The sequence below is a fragment of the Theropithecus gelada genome, chromosome 5, assembly GCF_003255815.1.
Source record: "Theropithecus gelada isolate Dixy chromosome 5, Tgel_1.0, whole genome shotgun sequence".
Classification (NCBI taxonomy): domain Eukaryota; kingdom Metazoa; phylum Chordata; class Mammalia; order Primates; family Cercopithecidae; genus Theropithecus; species Theropithecus gelada.
In genome coordinates this window covers 33688545-33704991 of record NC_037672.1, presented here as the reverse complement: position 1 = coordinate 33704991, position 16447 = coordinate 33688545, and positions in this window count along the sequence as shown.

The window sequence follows — 16447 nt, the reverse complement described above, 5'->3', positions numbered from 1 at the left end:
CAAAAAAAAAAAAAAAAAAAAAAAAAAAAAAAAGAAATATTTCTGCTTTTCTGATGGAGGTATTTATTGCTATAAACTTACCCCTTAGTACTGCTTTTACTGTATCCCATCGGTTGTAGTATGTTGTGTTTTTATTTTCATTTGTTTCAAAAATTTTTTAATTATTTTCTTAACTTCTTTATTAATCCATTGGTCATTCAGGGGCATGTTGTTTAACTTCTCCTTATTTGTATAATTTCAAATTTTTTTTATCTGTATTGATTTCTAATTTTATTCCATTTTGGTCTTAATCTTAATCTTGTTGCTTGAGAGATGTCTTTCCTGTCATTCTGTAATTATATTTCTCAGACTTTTGAAGTTATGTTTCTAGCACCAACGTTCCAATTTATTTTTTTCTGTAGCTATTCTTTTAATTGCATATGCTCAACGCATATAAGGAAATGCATAAAATTTGAACTATATAAAACAATCCTTTAGTCTAATATATTTTGGGGAAAGACACTATTCTAAAATATGCAATACCCTCAATATATCTAGAATGGTTTTAGATTCATTTTAAATGACTTTATCTTGATTCCTAAGGCCATACCACCACTCCTAATCTTTAACTGCTATGGCATTGGAAGAACTATGAGCATTAATTGTAGTTGAGAAATAAACTAGCAATGCAAGGCCCATGAGGTTTTATCTTATCTCTTTTTCGATTTTTTTTTTTTCGATTAGACAAAATACTTATCTCTCAGTACTTTAGAAAATGTATCTGTGTAATGAAGCTGGTGGAATCATTCTTTTAAAGCACTTAGATCGGATGATGATAGAAAATTGATGCTGACTATTTTGGATGTTTGATTTAAATATGCCTGGAGAATTTAAAATTAATTGCTGACAATATAAAAGGAAGTAGGGTAGGGTGATATGACTGTGAACGTTTTTTCTTGTTATTATTTCATTATAGCACAGCAGCATAGGTGCCATTTTATGAGGAAGTAGAAATGTTAGAATAATAACACAAATAGCAGAAACATACTCTTCCATTTAGATTTCAATCCCTGGCATTACATGCTTTGAAAACTAGAGGTGAGACAAAAATCAACCTGTTGATCTCTTTTGTTTTTTTAACCACATAATCTAGCAACAATAAAACCAAAAGCTAAGTTGCCCCAACTTCGTACTACACACTCGTGTCTGTGCCATGTCTCAACTATATTTAGCAGTAATCTTGAGGCAGAGCAATTGTTATGGCAAGACAAAAAGACAGGAGGAAAAAAATGTAATCTATTTTTATTTTGTTCCCTAGATATTAGAGAAATCATCAGTTAAATTTATATAGAACTTCTTTTGACATTCTAGAAACAGAATCTCCTAAGGTCTGAAATTATCTCAGATTTTGTTTTATAGATAAAGTTCATGATTACATAGCTAATTATGATGGTAATAACAATATTCATATTTTTCTATTGTCTATCTACCCTTATACCAACTACTGAGGTTTAAATGACTTGTTCTTTTGGCTCAGCTGCAAGCTGGGATTTCTAAACATAAAGGCCACAAGAAAGAATCCATAAGGAAATCTTTCTTTCATCCTCATCTCATCTCTACCAGCACCAAGCTGGTAGAATGTGGACCAGTTATTATTATTATTACTTGCATGGACAACAGGCTTGAGGTTGCAAAGAAAACTGTCCTCATTAGCTGATAGAAAATAAAGCAACCACTATTTCTAAGATTAAATAAATTCAATAAGATGAGTAAAAATATTTGTCTATTTTTTCAAGTTATTGAGAACTTGAGTTTATATTAAAATTGTCAGGAGCAAACTAAAACTTTCGTTACTCAAGCATATTTACACTATGTGCATAAGGGTAGAGATGAGAACGCAGAGATAAAAGAAGGCTGATGTGGAGTTGGATTTAGAGATAATAAAGCAAAACAGCAATTATTACAATTTAACTATTAATATTTGGTTTGGTTTTATTTGCTGTTTTGCTACAAGGTACTATTTGGAAAATTTGTCCTGTATTGGAAAATATTGGCATACATAGCAACATGGAAGAATGCCTTGAGAGTATCCCCAAATTCATTGGGAGTACTCTAGATAAAGGACAATAACATTCTGGTAAAAATTGCCATATCATTATGAAATTTATCTCTACCATTTCTATCCTCTAATATATCTCCATGGGAGCTCTCTAGACTATTATTTGTGCTAATAATATACTTTTTAAACATTAAATATTCTTTTTATCTTTTAATAGACAGCAAACTGAGTTAGGGCATAATAATATGCTCTGTGTATTATTCAAGATTTTCCAGAGAAACAGTATTAATAGGATATTAATATTGCAGGATATACATGTATATCCTATTAATATTATTATTGTTATATATGTCCTATTAATATTGTTAATATGAATACAGAAAGAGTTAATTGGAATACAGAAAGACATTCATTGAGGGATTGACTTACATCATTATGGAGGTTGAGAAGTTCCACCATCTTCCTTCTCCAAACTGTAGGTTGAGGAAAGTCAGTAGTGTAGTTCAAGTCCAAACCTGAAGACCTGAGAACCAGGGAAGCCAATAGTGTAAGCACCAGTCCAAGTACAAAGGCCCAAGAAACAGGAGGGCTGATACCTGATGCTATGAGAAGATGGGTTCCTCAGCCCAAGCAAAGAGCACATTCACCTTTCCTTTTCTGATGGTTAATTTTATATGTCAACTTGACTGGGCTAAGAAGTGCCCAGATAGCTGGTGAAAAATTATTTATTAGTGTGTCTTTGAGGGTGTTTCCAGAAGAGATGAACATTCTAATGAGTAAACTAGGTAAACAAGATCATCCTCATCAATGTGCGTGGGCATCATCTAATCCCTTGATGGCTCAAATATAACAAAAAGCAGAGAAAACTGTGCTCTTGGTTTAACTGAACTAGATCACTAGCTTGTAGATGGCAAATGGCAAATTTCTCAGCCATCATAATTGTGTAAGTCAATCTAACAGTAATTCTTTTTTATCTATCTATCTATCCATCCATCTATCTATAATCTATCTATATTCTGTTGGTTCTGTTGTTTTCGAAGAACTCTAATACAGATTTTGATACTCAGAGTAGTTCTAGGGGAAAAAAAACTAAGAATAAGTTTTCTGAATTGTTTCTGGGGTTTCTGGAACTGGCTCTCTAAGCTCATTTGGTCTAAAGACAATCAAAAGTCTCTATTTTTAGTAGAAAAAAGGTACAGTTAGTTCGTGGCATGAACTTTTTTATCGAGTTATGCCATATCTGCATTGAATACTCCTAATCGACCACTTGTAAGAAGCAAAAAGCTAAGTGACATTTATATACTACTTTCAAGTATTTTTTAAAAACTAAGAAATACAATGGCATTGTTTGGTTACTCTTAATGTTGCTGGACAAAGTGGTAAAAGATCGATGAGCTCAGGAATTCAAATTCTCAGTTCAAGCATGGCATAAACGACCTAAGTCACAAGGGTGTCCAATCTCTTGCCTTCCCTGGGCCATTTTGCAAACAGAATTATCTTGGGCCACACACAAAATACACTAATGATTGCTGATAAGATTTTTTAAATCACAGAACAAATCTCATGAACTTTTAGAAAATTTATAAATTTGTGTTGGGCTGCATTCAAAGTCATCCTGGGCCACATGCAGCCTGCAGTATGTGGGTTAGACAAGCATGACCTAAGAGCTCCCAGGTGTGCCTTGAAAGATATCCTTCCCTCTTGCAGTCTGTCACAGGGTTAAAATTGCTGACAGTCAACCACAGGACATCATCTCATGATTGGCTGAATTACAGTGCAAGTTGAACACCCAGACTTGCAGGGTGCCTAATGTTAGAGTGAGGACATTTATTGGAAAACAGTGGGTTCCTGTAAGCTGGTGTATTCGTTTGTTTTTGCACCACTATTAAAGAGTACCTGGGACTGGGTAATTTATAAAGAAAAGAGGTTTAATGGTCTCCTGGTTCTATAGGCTGTACAAGAAGCATGGCGTTGACATCTGCTTCTGGTGAGGAGCTCAGAGAGATTACCATCATAGCAGAAGTAAAGCAAGAGAAGGCACATCACATAGCAAGGGTGGGAGCAATGGGGTGATGGTCGGGAGGTCCCGGACTTTTAAACAAACAATTTTGTGTAAACTAACAGTGCGAGAACTCACTTATCACCAAGGGAATGGTGTCAAACCGTTCTTGAGGTATTTACCATCTTGATCCAACCACTTCTCATCAGGCCCCACCTCTAACATTGGTAATTACTTTTCTACATGAGTTTTGGAATGGACAAACATCCAAACCATATGGCTGGGAAAGGAGTATATGGGAAGACCCTGATGAGGCTGGTGACATTGATTTTGTAAATTGTGATGAGATTTTATTAGAGTGTTTTTTTTCTTTTTCTTTTTTTTTTTTTTTTTGCCAATGGAAGTGATATCTCCACCCCGAGTAGAAGCAGACTCTTATTGTCATCAGAAGTGACCTCCGCATCACTAGTTGTAGTAGCCTCCCCACAACACTGATATCTGCCCTTCCATCTCAAGGGAATAACGCTGAATTGCCTGAGAAATAATATTGACCTCTTCTAAAGCAATTGTCATACAAGACAATGTTAATTCTCCTCAGTATTTAGCCCAACTATCCCTCATTGCTTACAGACCTACAACTACACTTCATTCCTAGTAGGATACTAATGGCAAAGTACAAAGTGTGTCCTATGGGGAGGTGTGCTACACTCCAAAAGAAGTACTTAGATTTCCTAAATTAGACAAGGAGAAATCCAGGGAACATGTATGAAAGTGAATATGAAGGGCACAGGATAATGGTGGGACAAATTATAAATTTGGATCAGGTTGTATTTATTCATATAAAGCTCACTAGGCAGAGATTCTGCATTCATTGTTATAGCTCTAGAAATTAGGACAATAACAGTTCGGTTGTTTGGCTAAAACATAGATCAAAACATGGTCTACCACGAGTGAATTGGAAATGCCTAATATCCTCTGCCTTAACATAAAAGAAAGGAGTTTGAGCCTTAGGAATTTGGAATTTTAAAGTAGATTTATCATTTATCTCCTACTTTCCCACACTGAAAAGGTACAGAAAGAATAACTTTCACCACTACCTTGAGAAATAAATATCTGAGGGGAGCTCTGACATCCTTGAAAAGCTCTGTGACTACTCTTCTCTGTAGGCCAGAACTTGTAGTGGGAACCACAGTCACTCAATAGAAAAAAAACCTAAATGAGATGAGAATAATTGGATCCTGGGATGGCAAGGACAACATGATGACAACTGCCAACTAAAAAGTGGGTGTAGTTAGCATAATGGACATCAGAGTCAAAGAAGGAATCAGAACAGTCTGACTGTGCAGATCTATGGCTTTAGCTAATTAATCATGATGTTCTTCAAAGAGAAATAGATATAAAGGCTACTAAATTCTTACATGATCTGTATAAACAGGAAACTTCTAGGTTATATGAACAAAATTCTAACTCAAACTGTAAAAACAAAGACACAACCCCTCAATTAATTCTCAGAATTTAGTTAGTTTCCAGAACTGGAACCGGAGTCTACTGAATAAAAGGGAGGCTGGGTTCCTTTGAGGTGGTGCCCAGTACACTATCAAAAATTTGTACTCTGAATTTTTCTTCCAACCTTCCCCAAAAGGAATTATAGCCTTTTACCAGAGGAACTGTGCATTAGGAAATAAAATATTCAGACCTTGGAAACTACTGGACACTAACTGAACTGACATGATCCCAGGAGACCCAAAACATCACTGTGGCTTCCAGTTAGAGGAGGGGCTTATGGAGGTCAAATGATCCATGGAGTTTTAGCTCTGGTCCATTTCAGAATGGGTCCTGTGAATCTGTGAACCCATCTTGCGATTACTTCCCCAGTTCCATAATGAAAAATTGGAATTGGTATACTTTGCAGCTCTAAGAATTCCCACATAGGTTCCCTGACCTGTGGAGAGAGGGCTATTAAGGTGAGACAGGCCAAATGGAAGCCATTAGGACTGCCTCTACCTAGCAAAATCATAAATCAAAAGCAATATATAATTACTGAAGGGATTGTACATGAAGGACTTGAAAGATGCATAAGTGATGATTCCCACCACATCTTCATTCAAGTCTCCTATTTGGCCTGTGTGGAAGAAATAGACCTTGGAGAAAAACAGTGGATTACCATAAGCTTATCTAAGCGGTGATTTCAATTGTAGCTGGTATACCACATGTGATGTCATTGCTTGAACAAATTAACACAGTCCTTGGGATCTGAGATGCAGCTATTGATCTGGCAAATGTCTTTTTCTCCATCTCTGTCCTTAGGACCAACCAGAGTTTGCTTTTAGCTGACAAGGCCAGCAACATAATTCCACTGTCCTACTTCAGGGGTATATGAACTCTCCAGGCTTGTGTCGTAATTTAGTTCACAGGGACCTTTGTTGCTTTTTTCCTTCTGCAAGATATTACACTGGTCAGTTACATTGATGAGATTATGCTGATTAGGTCTAGTGACTGAGAAGTAGCAACTATTCCAGACATATTGTGAGGGCATTTGCTTGTCAGAGGGTGGGAAATTAACCCAACTTAAAATTAAAAGCCTTCTACCTCACTGAAAGTTCTAAATTTCTAGGGGTTCAAAGGTATGGGGAATATTGAGACAGTTTTTCTAAAGTGATGGAGAAGTTGTGGAATCTGTTCCTCTCACAACCAAGAAAGAATCACAAAGCCTAGTAGGTCTATGTGGATTTTGGATGCAAGATATTCCTAATTTGAGTTACTCCAACTCATTGACTAAATAACCTGATAAGCTACTATATTTGAGTGAGGCCCCAAACAAGAGTTGGTTCACCAACTAGTCCAGGCTACTATCAAGCCTTTCTGCCACTTGTGCCATTTGAACCAGCTGTTCCAATAGTGCTTAAGTTGGCAGTGGCAGATAGGGGTTTGAAGCCTGTGACAGGCTCTCATAGGTGAATGGTGATACGGGTCTTCAGCATTTGGAGCAAGGTCCTGATATCACCTGCAGATAACTACTGTTTATTTGACATAGAGCTTTTGTTAGGTAAAACTATCATCTTGTTATTGTCTTTATTTAGAAATTAAGTATAATTTAAAAAGAAGTGTATGGGTGCCAAACTGACAAGATGTATACCAGTAATGGTTAATGTGTCAACTTAAGTGGGATAAGCAATGCCAAGGTAGCTGATAAAATGTTACTTCTAGATGTGTCTGTGAGGATGTTTTAGAAAGATGTTAGCTTTTAACTTGGTAGGCTGAGTAAAGAAGATTGTCCTTATCAATGTAGGTGAGCATCATACAATCTATTAAGGGCTCAAATAGAGCAAAAAGGCAGAGGAGGGAAACAGTTCTCTTTCTGTTTGAGCTGGGACATGTATCCTCTCCTGCCTTTGGAATTCAGTTCTCCTGGTTCATGGGCTTTCAAACTCACACTAAGACTTGCACTATTGGCCATCTAGTTCTCAGGTCATCAGACTGGACTGAATGATTCCTGGTTCTGCAGCTTGCAGATTACAGATTGTGGGACTTCTCAACTTCTATAATCATGTAAGCTGATTCCTACAGTAAATCTCTGTTTATGTGTCTGTGTGTGTGTGTGCACGCACACACATATGTTTTTGGTTATGTAAAAGTGGTATTGCATCATTAATAGAAACTTTTCTTAAAAAAAGAAGAATCAGAAACATAAGTTTATTGTACTTTAATGGATACTTTTATCTGATCACACATATATTTTATTGGTTCTGACAAAGACTCCTTTTTTAGCCAAACTTTAGTCAGGCTCCTGAACATTTTCCTAAGCCCAACTGTGTTCTTCCTTGTAAAATATAGTTTTAGCAAACAATCCTAGTATGTTAGTTTAGCAAGAACCCCCAACCTCTGATACCTGATCATTTTTACATCTAATCAGTTTTCTCATCCTCTACCATCCCCCAGATGATGTCTGATTATTCTGAACTATCTTCAACAAGAATCTCGTTAGGTTGGCTTAGCCAGAATTCTCATTACCCCTGATGTCTCATTGCAGTAATTTCTCATACAGTGACAGTAACTACTTTTTGGTTATAAATTCCTGCATGCTCATGCTGTATTTTAAGTTGAGCTCAATCTCTCTTCCTGAGTGCAAAATCATATTGCAGTGGTCTATACATTGATTGCCGTGATCCTGAATAGAGTCTTCCTGACGACGCTTTACGAAGTATCATTGAATAATGCTTTTGTTAACAGTCTCTTTCTCTAGAGAATTATGAATAATACATTAACTTTTTTTGTTGTTGTTCTCTTTTGGCTTTAGATAATGCTCATTAGTACCAGTAAGGGTGATCTTCTTGACATACGATCTATCAATTCAAATGCTAATCCATCTTGAAATACCTCACAGACACATCTAGAAATAGTGTTTCACCAGCTATCTGGGCATCACTTAGCCCAGTCAAGTTGACATAAAATTAACCATCACACTATGAAATGTACTTTTGTACCCTCATTATTTGTTTAATTCTTAATACACAGAAGGCACTCAAAGAATGATGGTAAATGAAGAGTACTATTATTTTGACCCTGACATTTTCTATCTAATAAGTGTTTTCACTACATGCCTATAAAACCAAATATTTTAATGCAAATAATATTAACATTGATGAGTTTTCTTTCAGAAATATTTTTGCAGTTAAATTTATTAAACATTTTTAAATTCTTAATTTATTTTCCTTAAAATGTAGATCATTTTACTTTGCTCCTTTAGTTTTTTCTGAGAACAATGGTTTTATTTTCACATTTAAAAAACATTTTGAGCATTAATATTTCTCTTTAGTTATTTACCAATTATGCTTTCAACCATTTTTAAGTTTTCTTTCAGGGCCATTATTTTGTGCCATTTTTCCAAGCTCAACAATGTCAAAAATGTTTTATTATTTTTTCAATAATATCAGTTTTTATAATTGAAAAATACCAATGCCTATTGATGTTTTATAAAGGTTCATTTTATTTGGGATCAGGTAAAAAACGATCCACTACAGTAAAGCAAAGTTATGTTTCCTGTACTTTTTTTTTAAAGTTTGTATTAATAATGTGATATAACTTGTATTTAACTAAAAACATTCTTCATCTCTTTTTCAATGAATGGTACTGCCCATGCATCCAGTTATATAGACAAGAAGCAGCAGGCATCATCCTTCCTACTTTCTTTCAGTTAAAATTTCCATATCTTGTCCATCACTGAATCTTTTAGAATTTACCTCCAAAACACATTGTAGGTAAGCCCACTCGTTAAAGCTGTACTTCGACAACAGGCTACTTTAAGTCTCCTCCTCCAATCCAGTCACTTTATGCTGAACCCCAAATCTTTTTTCTTCTCCTAAATTCAAGTTGATTTTCCCACAACTTAAAATATTCTGAGATATCATTTGGTATCAATCATAGCTACACATTGTGGAATATGAAAAGAAAAAGCTAAATAAAATGCATTGTTGAGATTCACGTCACATTGCTGTTAAGAATCATTTTCACTTTTTTTCTGATGAATCAAATAATTTTGTTTCAAACCTCAATATCAATAATAGTTGTGTGTATTGCTTGTTTGCATGTTGGTCTTTCTAACTATGAGCTCAAACACAACAACTATTATTTTTAACACCAGGATAAAATATAAGTGATACTATGTATCTATTGTCAGGCATTTCTTTTGTCAGTTACAGCAATATTAAAAAAAAAAAAAAAGGTTTTAGTTATTTCCTCTCTGACCACTGACATCTTTCTGTGTGTACTATTATTACCTTAATATTCTTTTGATATTTTCAGAATATGTAGTAATGTCATTTATCCTTGATATTGGTAATTTATATCTTACTCTTTTTCAAGATAAATCTGGCTATAGATTTATTAAACTTATAGATCTTCACAAAAACAACTTTTGGTTTTATTTATTTTTTTCTATTGGTTTTCTGTTTTCAATATCATTGAGGTTAAATTGACATTTGTATTGGTTTAAGTGTAGATGCAGATGAAATTCTAACAAATAATATGAAGAGGTCCTGTGTATAATCTGCTCATTTTTTCCCAATGATAAAAGTTTATAAAACCGTAGTACAATATCAAATCCAGGATACTGACTTTCATACCACCCATTTATCTTATCCAGGTTTCCTTTTTTTTTTTTTTTTACGTGTGTGTGTGTGTGTGTGTGTGAGAGAGAGAGAGAGAGAGAGAGAGAGATGTGGTGTATGTTTGTGTGTGTGTAAGTATTCAACTCTATACAACCTTATTATATGTATAGGTTCATGCATGCAGCACCATAACCATGATACTGAAGAATTCCAGCGCCATAAGGATTAAGGATTCCTTCTGTTGTCCTTTTATAATCCTCTCTCTCTCTGTCTCTCTCTCTCTCTCTCTCTCTCTCCAAACTTACCCCCTTCCTAACTCCTTAGCACCACTAATCAGTTCCCTTCTAAAACTATCATTTTCAAAATGTTATATGACTGGAATCATTGAAATTGGCTCTTTTTACTCAGTATGATTCTCTTTTTATTCACAAAAGTTGCTGTATTTCAATATTTCATTGCTGAATAGTATTCTATGGTATATACAGTATTTACCAAATTTTGTTTAGCCATTCACCTGTTGAAGAATAGCTGAACTGTTCTGAGTTTGGAGCTATTATGAGGAAAGCTGCTCTGAATAGATTTTTAATGTGAAAATCAGAGTTCATTTATCTGAGATGAATGTCCAAGTGCATATTCCTGATATTGGTGATTGTATCTTCTCTGTCTTTTTTTCCTTAAATTTTTGGTCAGGCTTGCTAGCATGTTATTGATTTTTTAAAAAAATAACTAACTTTTTGTTTCACTGAATTTCTCTACTATTTTTCCATTTTCAATTTCATTGATTTCTGCTTTTATTATCTACTTCCATATGGCTGTTTTGAGTTTATTTTTCTGTTCTTTTACGATTTCTTGATGTAAGAACTTAGATTTTTAGAGTCTAAGATTATATGCGTTTATAATGTAAACATTTAATGCTATAAATTTCTCTCTTGGCACTGCTTTAGCTGCATCCCACATATTTTAATATGCTGTATGTTCATTTTCATTAAGTTCTATGTGCATTTTCAATTTAAGAATTACTCTTAGACATAATTTTTTTAGAAATGACTTTTCTAATTTAGACATTTCAATACATTTTTCTATTGTTTTTCTGTTACTGATGTTTAGTTGCATTCCATATGGTCAGAGAACAGACTCTGTATAGCATTAGTAATTTTACTTTCGTTGACACTCGTATGACTCAGAATACAGCCTATTTTGGTGAATATTCCATAGGCACCTAAAAGTATGTATTTTTCTTTTGTTGTGTGAAGTGTTTTATTCATATCAGTTAGGTACTGGTGATTATGTTTTTCAGAACTTGTATGCCCTTAGAAGTACATTGCTTAGGGTGACTAATGTAGTCTCCAACTCTAATTATGGATTTGTCCATTTCCTTTTAAGCTCTATCAGTTTTGCTTCAAATATCGAACACTTGTCTTCACTTGTCTTTGCCCGAAAATGTCTTTCTTTCCTGTTCATTCTAAAATGATAGTTTCACCAGACATAGAATTTATAGTTGACAGGATTTTTTTTTTTTTTTTTTTTTTTTGAGATCTTAAAAGACATTTTGCCACTTTCTTCTGGCTTTCATGGTTTACAATGAGAAATGTGCTATCATCAGAATTGGTTTTCCCCCGCAGATGAAGTGTTATTTCTCTCTGGCTGTCTACAAAATGTTTTTTCTTTGTTTTTAAATTGTATAAGATTAAGTTGTTGTTCATTGGGATGGATCTCTGTGTTTATTGGGTTTGAGTTTTGCTCAGGCTCTTGGTTCTGTAGGTTTGTTTTTGTTAAAAATTTGAGAAATTTTCAGTGATTCTTTGAATATTTTTTCAAACAAATTCTCTTTCTTCTTTTATTATGGAACCTATGTAATATAAATGTTGGATTTTTGTTATTACCCCACAGGCCACTGAGGCTATATTCTTTTTTTTTTCTTTGTCTTTTTTAGTTACTATTTTCTCTATAATTCAGATTAGGTGAATTCTGTTGATTCATTCTCAAGGTCACTGATTCTATCCTATTCAATCTCCAGTTTACTCTGTTACTGTCCAGAGAGTTGTTTCTTATTAAACTTATGTCTTTTATTGCATTTTTCAGTCCTCCTATTTCCATCAAATTGCTGAAATTTTCTATATTTTCATTTGTTTTAAGTGAGTGTATGATTAATTGATGCATTTCTGTAATGGCTAGTTTAAAATGCCTGTAACATAATTTCAATATCTGTTTCTTCTTTGTATTCATGTCTACCTTTTTTTCTTATTCAAGTTATGATTTTCATAATTCTTGGTATGATGAATGGTTTTCAATTACATTACAGGGTATTTGCATATTAAGTTAAAGACTCTGGGTCCTAATTAAATCTCGTATTTTAACAGATATCCATCCTGTTTATGTTTAGAATTAAAGTCCTAGACTACTTTGTGGGATGTGATTCTAAATAGTTTAAATTTTAGAGATTTTTAAGGTATTATTTTTGTCTCTTTGACTTACCTCTTCACACTAGTGCTGCCACTGGTCTCTACCAGTGGTGCCTGAAGAAGCAGAAGTGTTTTTCTAGGCCAAGTTACCGAGTGTCTCTCAATAGCAAAGAGTAGTTGCAGGCCTGTGGGGATAAAGAGGACTCTCTAGCTTAATATTTGTTGTGGTAGAAGCACCTTTGCCTATAGAGACCCAAGAACATTTCCTCATGGGTGCTTACTGTTGCAGAATCACCTCATACTGGTACTTCCTACCTACGTTCTAGTCTCTGCTCTAGGAGGAGTGTATTTGGCCTGTAGAGGCAAAGAGATTTCCAGGACCAGACTCTTTGTTGTAGGATCCTTTCCCTGCCTTTGGCTGATGAAGAACACTTCCTGGGTCAGCAGTTACTATGTGGAAACACTCTCAGACTCTCCTTGCTACAGCACTGTTTATGAATAGGGGAGAAATAAGCTTACTTGAGCTGCCTTCTGTTGACTGGTTGCTGGTTGGGAAAGATCAGGTCAAGATCCCCTACTTCTACGTAGTGGGAAGATATAAGATTGTGTGGTGCTACATTCTTCTTCCATTCACGGAGTGTCAACTCAGTTCACTTTATTCCTAGTATCTTTCAGAGTTCAACTTTGTTTGCCTCTTTCTTTATTTGCAGTATTTATAATGTTACTTAGTGGAGAGGAGAATTGAATAATGTATCTATGCTATCATGTCTGATCTGTAAGTTTTGATTTATTGATTTTTACTCTGAAATTTATTATTTCTTTTCTTTGACTTATTTTCAGAATAATCTGATTGTCTGCTTTTTTAAGGCGGAAGCTGAGGTTATTAATATGATACTTTTCTCATCTTCTAATATAGGTACTCAATGCTGCTATGGTTTTAATTGTTGTGTCCCCTTCGAAATTTATGTTGAAATTTAATCCCTAGTGCAATAGTAGTAAGTACTGGGACATTTAGACCATGACAGTTCTGGTCTTACATGTGCAGTCAGTGCATCATTTAAAAAAATGCCTGGGGGAGCTATCCAGACCTCCTTTTTTGCCCTTCCATACTGTCTACCACATAAGGACACAGTATTCACCTCCTTTCAAAGACATAACAACAAGGAGCCATGTTGGAAATAGAAAGCAGTCCTCTCCAGATATTAAATCAACTGATTCCTTGAGATTTTTCATAGTTCTAGACTTCCTAGTTTCCAGAACTGTGAAAAAATACTGTTGTTTATAATTTACACATTTTATGATATTTTGTTATTGCAGCACAAATGGACAAAGACAATGTTAAAAAGTCTCTCCTATTTGCAGCTTTAGTGTTGTCCCATAAATATTGATATGTGTTTTTGTTTTCATTTATCTCATCTTTACATTGTAAATTCCTTTTTGGTACACCCTTTGGTAAGTATTATTTACAATTGTGTTAGTTTCCAAAGATCTGTGTATTTTATAAATATTGTTGAGTTATTTATTTCTAGTTTAATTACATGGGTGTCAGATAACATGTTTTGTATGACTTGAATACTTTTCAATTTATTGAGACTTGTTTTACTACTCAAAGTGTTGTCTATCTTGATAAATGCTTTTTGTGCTCTTGAAAATACGGATTCTGATATTATTGAGTAAAGTGTTACATAAATGTCAGTGGGTCTAGTTGGTTGATGATGTTAAAATCTTGATTCTTGTTGATTTTGTTAACTTGTTCTACAAATAATTGAAAGAAGGGTATTAAAATTTTTAACTACACTTGGGGATTTGTCTATTTTCCTTGCAATTCTATTGTTGCTTCAGTCTATTTTGCATCTCTGATATTAGATACACTAAATTTCAGGATTATGTGTCCTTTTGATAAATTAACTACTTTGTCATAGTAGAAGAAGATTCTTATTTTCTGGTAATACCCTTTGCTAGAAATCTACTGTAGTCACCTGACATCTGAGTCAGCAAAAAAAGAAAGAAAAAAGTTACTTTGTCAGATAGACAAGTGTTAGTATCATGTTTCCTTTTAACTAATTTATGTCTTTACATTTAAATTACGGTTCTTGTAAGAAACATAGGGCTTCATTAAATATGGCAATCTATGACTTTCAATTGATTCTTTAGACCATCTGTATTTAATGCGATTATTGATAAAAGCAGGTTTAGGTATGTCATCTTGCTATTTATTTTCTTTTGAATTATTTATATTTTGCCTTCATTTTAAAAGAATACACCATTATATATATATAATTCTAAATTGATATTTCTTAGTTTTTAATACTCAACAAATCGTCTTAATGTCATTCATCATTAATTTTTCTGGTGAGGTCAACTGTGCCTCAATATTTTCATTTACCATATGTAAGATATATTTTCCTTATGAATAATGTTATGAATTTATCTTTATCTTTAGTTTTCACAGTTTGACATGATGTATCTCTATATGTTGTTTTCCATATTTATCCTTTTTGAGGGCTCATGAGCTTCTTTGATTTAGACTGATGTACTTTTTTAATTCTTAGAAAAATTTCAGCAATTTAGTTAATATTTTGTATAGCTCTTTCTTTTTTATCTCTGGTCACAGGCATTTTAGATTGCTTAACATTTTCTCACTAATACTGGATTCTCTGTATTCTTTTATTTCATTCATCTTTTTTTTCTATTTGTTTTATGTTTCAATTTTAGTACTTGTATTGACTTTTCTAAAAGTCCATTCATTTTTTCCACTGCAAAATTTATTCTACTGTTAAGGCTACAGTAGAATTCTAGTTTTTTACTAAGTCTATTTTTAACATACTCTTTTTTTATGTTAAAATACGGAATTGTAAAGTAATAGCATTTTTACATCTCTGCTGCAAATCCCTATAACTTGATAAATATTGAACACCAATTCCACTAGATATTTCTATATTTATATAATTGTTATTTTAAAGCTCCTCCCTGATAATGTCACAAGTTAAGCCATTTCTGGATCTACTTTTGTTGTCTCTGTTTTTTCTTTAGAATGGGTTACATATTTCTGCTCCTTTGTATGTCTTATTGATTCAAAGTGTATGCTGGGTATTTTGCATCAAAGAACAATCGAGATTGAGGCAAGCAATGTTCACTTTCAGAAAAAGGTATGCTCCTTCATGTGTCTGGATTTTTATTGTAATATTAGTGGTGACAGGGTAGAATATGTTAGTCTATAAAGGGCTGGATTCAATCATTGTTGCATCATTGTGTGACTTATTTCACCACTGGCTCCACAAAGTTTAAGAACAAGATCAAAATTTTCTCTTTTTGGACTATATGCTATAATCACTAGTGTAATTCCAGTGCCATTTTGTGATTTACAGCTAAGTCACCAGCTTTATGAATTATAGTATATCTGTGTATGCTCTACACTGTATCTGATAACTTTCTGGACCACTGGAAGTTCTCATTGCTCCTAGTCATGTCCAGGAATTCTTTACATGTTGAGAGCTTTCTTGGCTCTGGAAAAGCCTTAGAAGGTACATCTCAGGTTTATTGTTCACATGTAACACTTGGGAACATGTTGATTTCTCTCAGCTCTCTTGTTTTGTCACCTCAGTTTCAGTACCAGGTAAGCCAGTAGACCTCTTATGTGCCAGACATCACTCTTTCCTCTCTCAATCTCTGGAATACTGCTTGTAGGACTAAAGGTATATTAATAGAAGATAGTTGGTGGATGGGTAAAAATGAACTACTTGATCAAGGCTCTTCTAACATCTAGTATGTCGTAACCACAAACGCATTTAAGAATTTTTGAAATGGTAATCCCAGCAATTAGGGCAGCTGAGGCGGGAGGATCACTTGAGACCAGGAGTTGGAAACCAGCCTGAGCAACACAGTGGGACACTCTCTACAT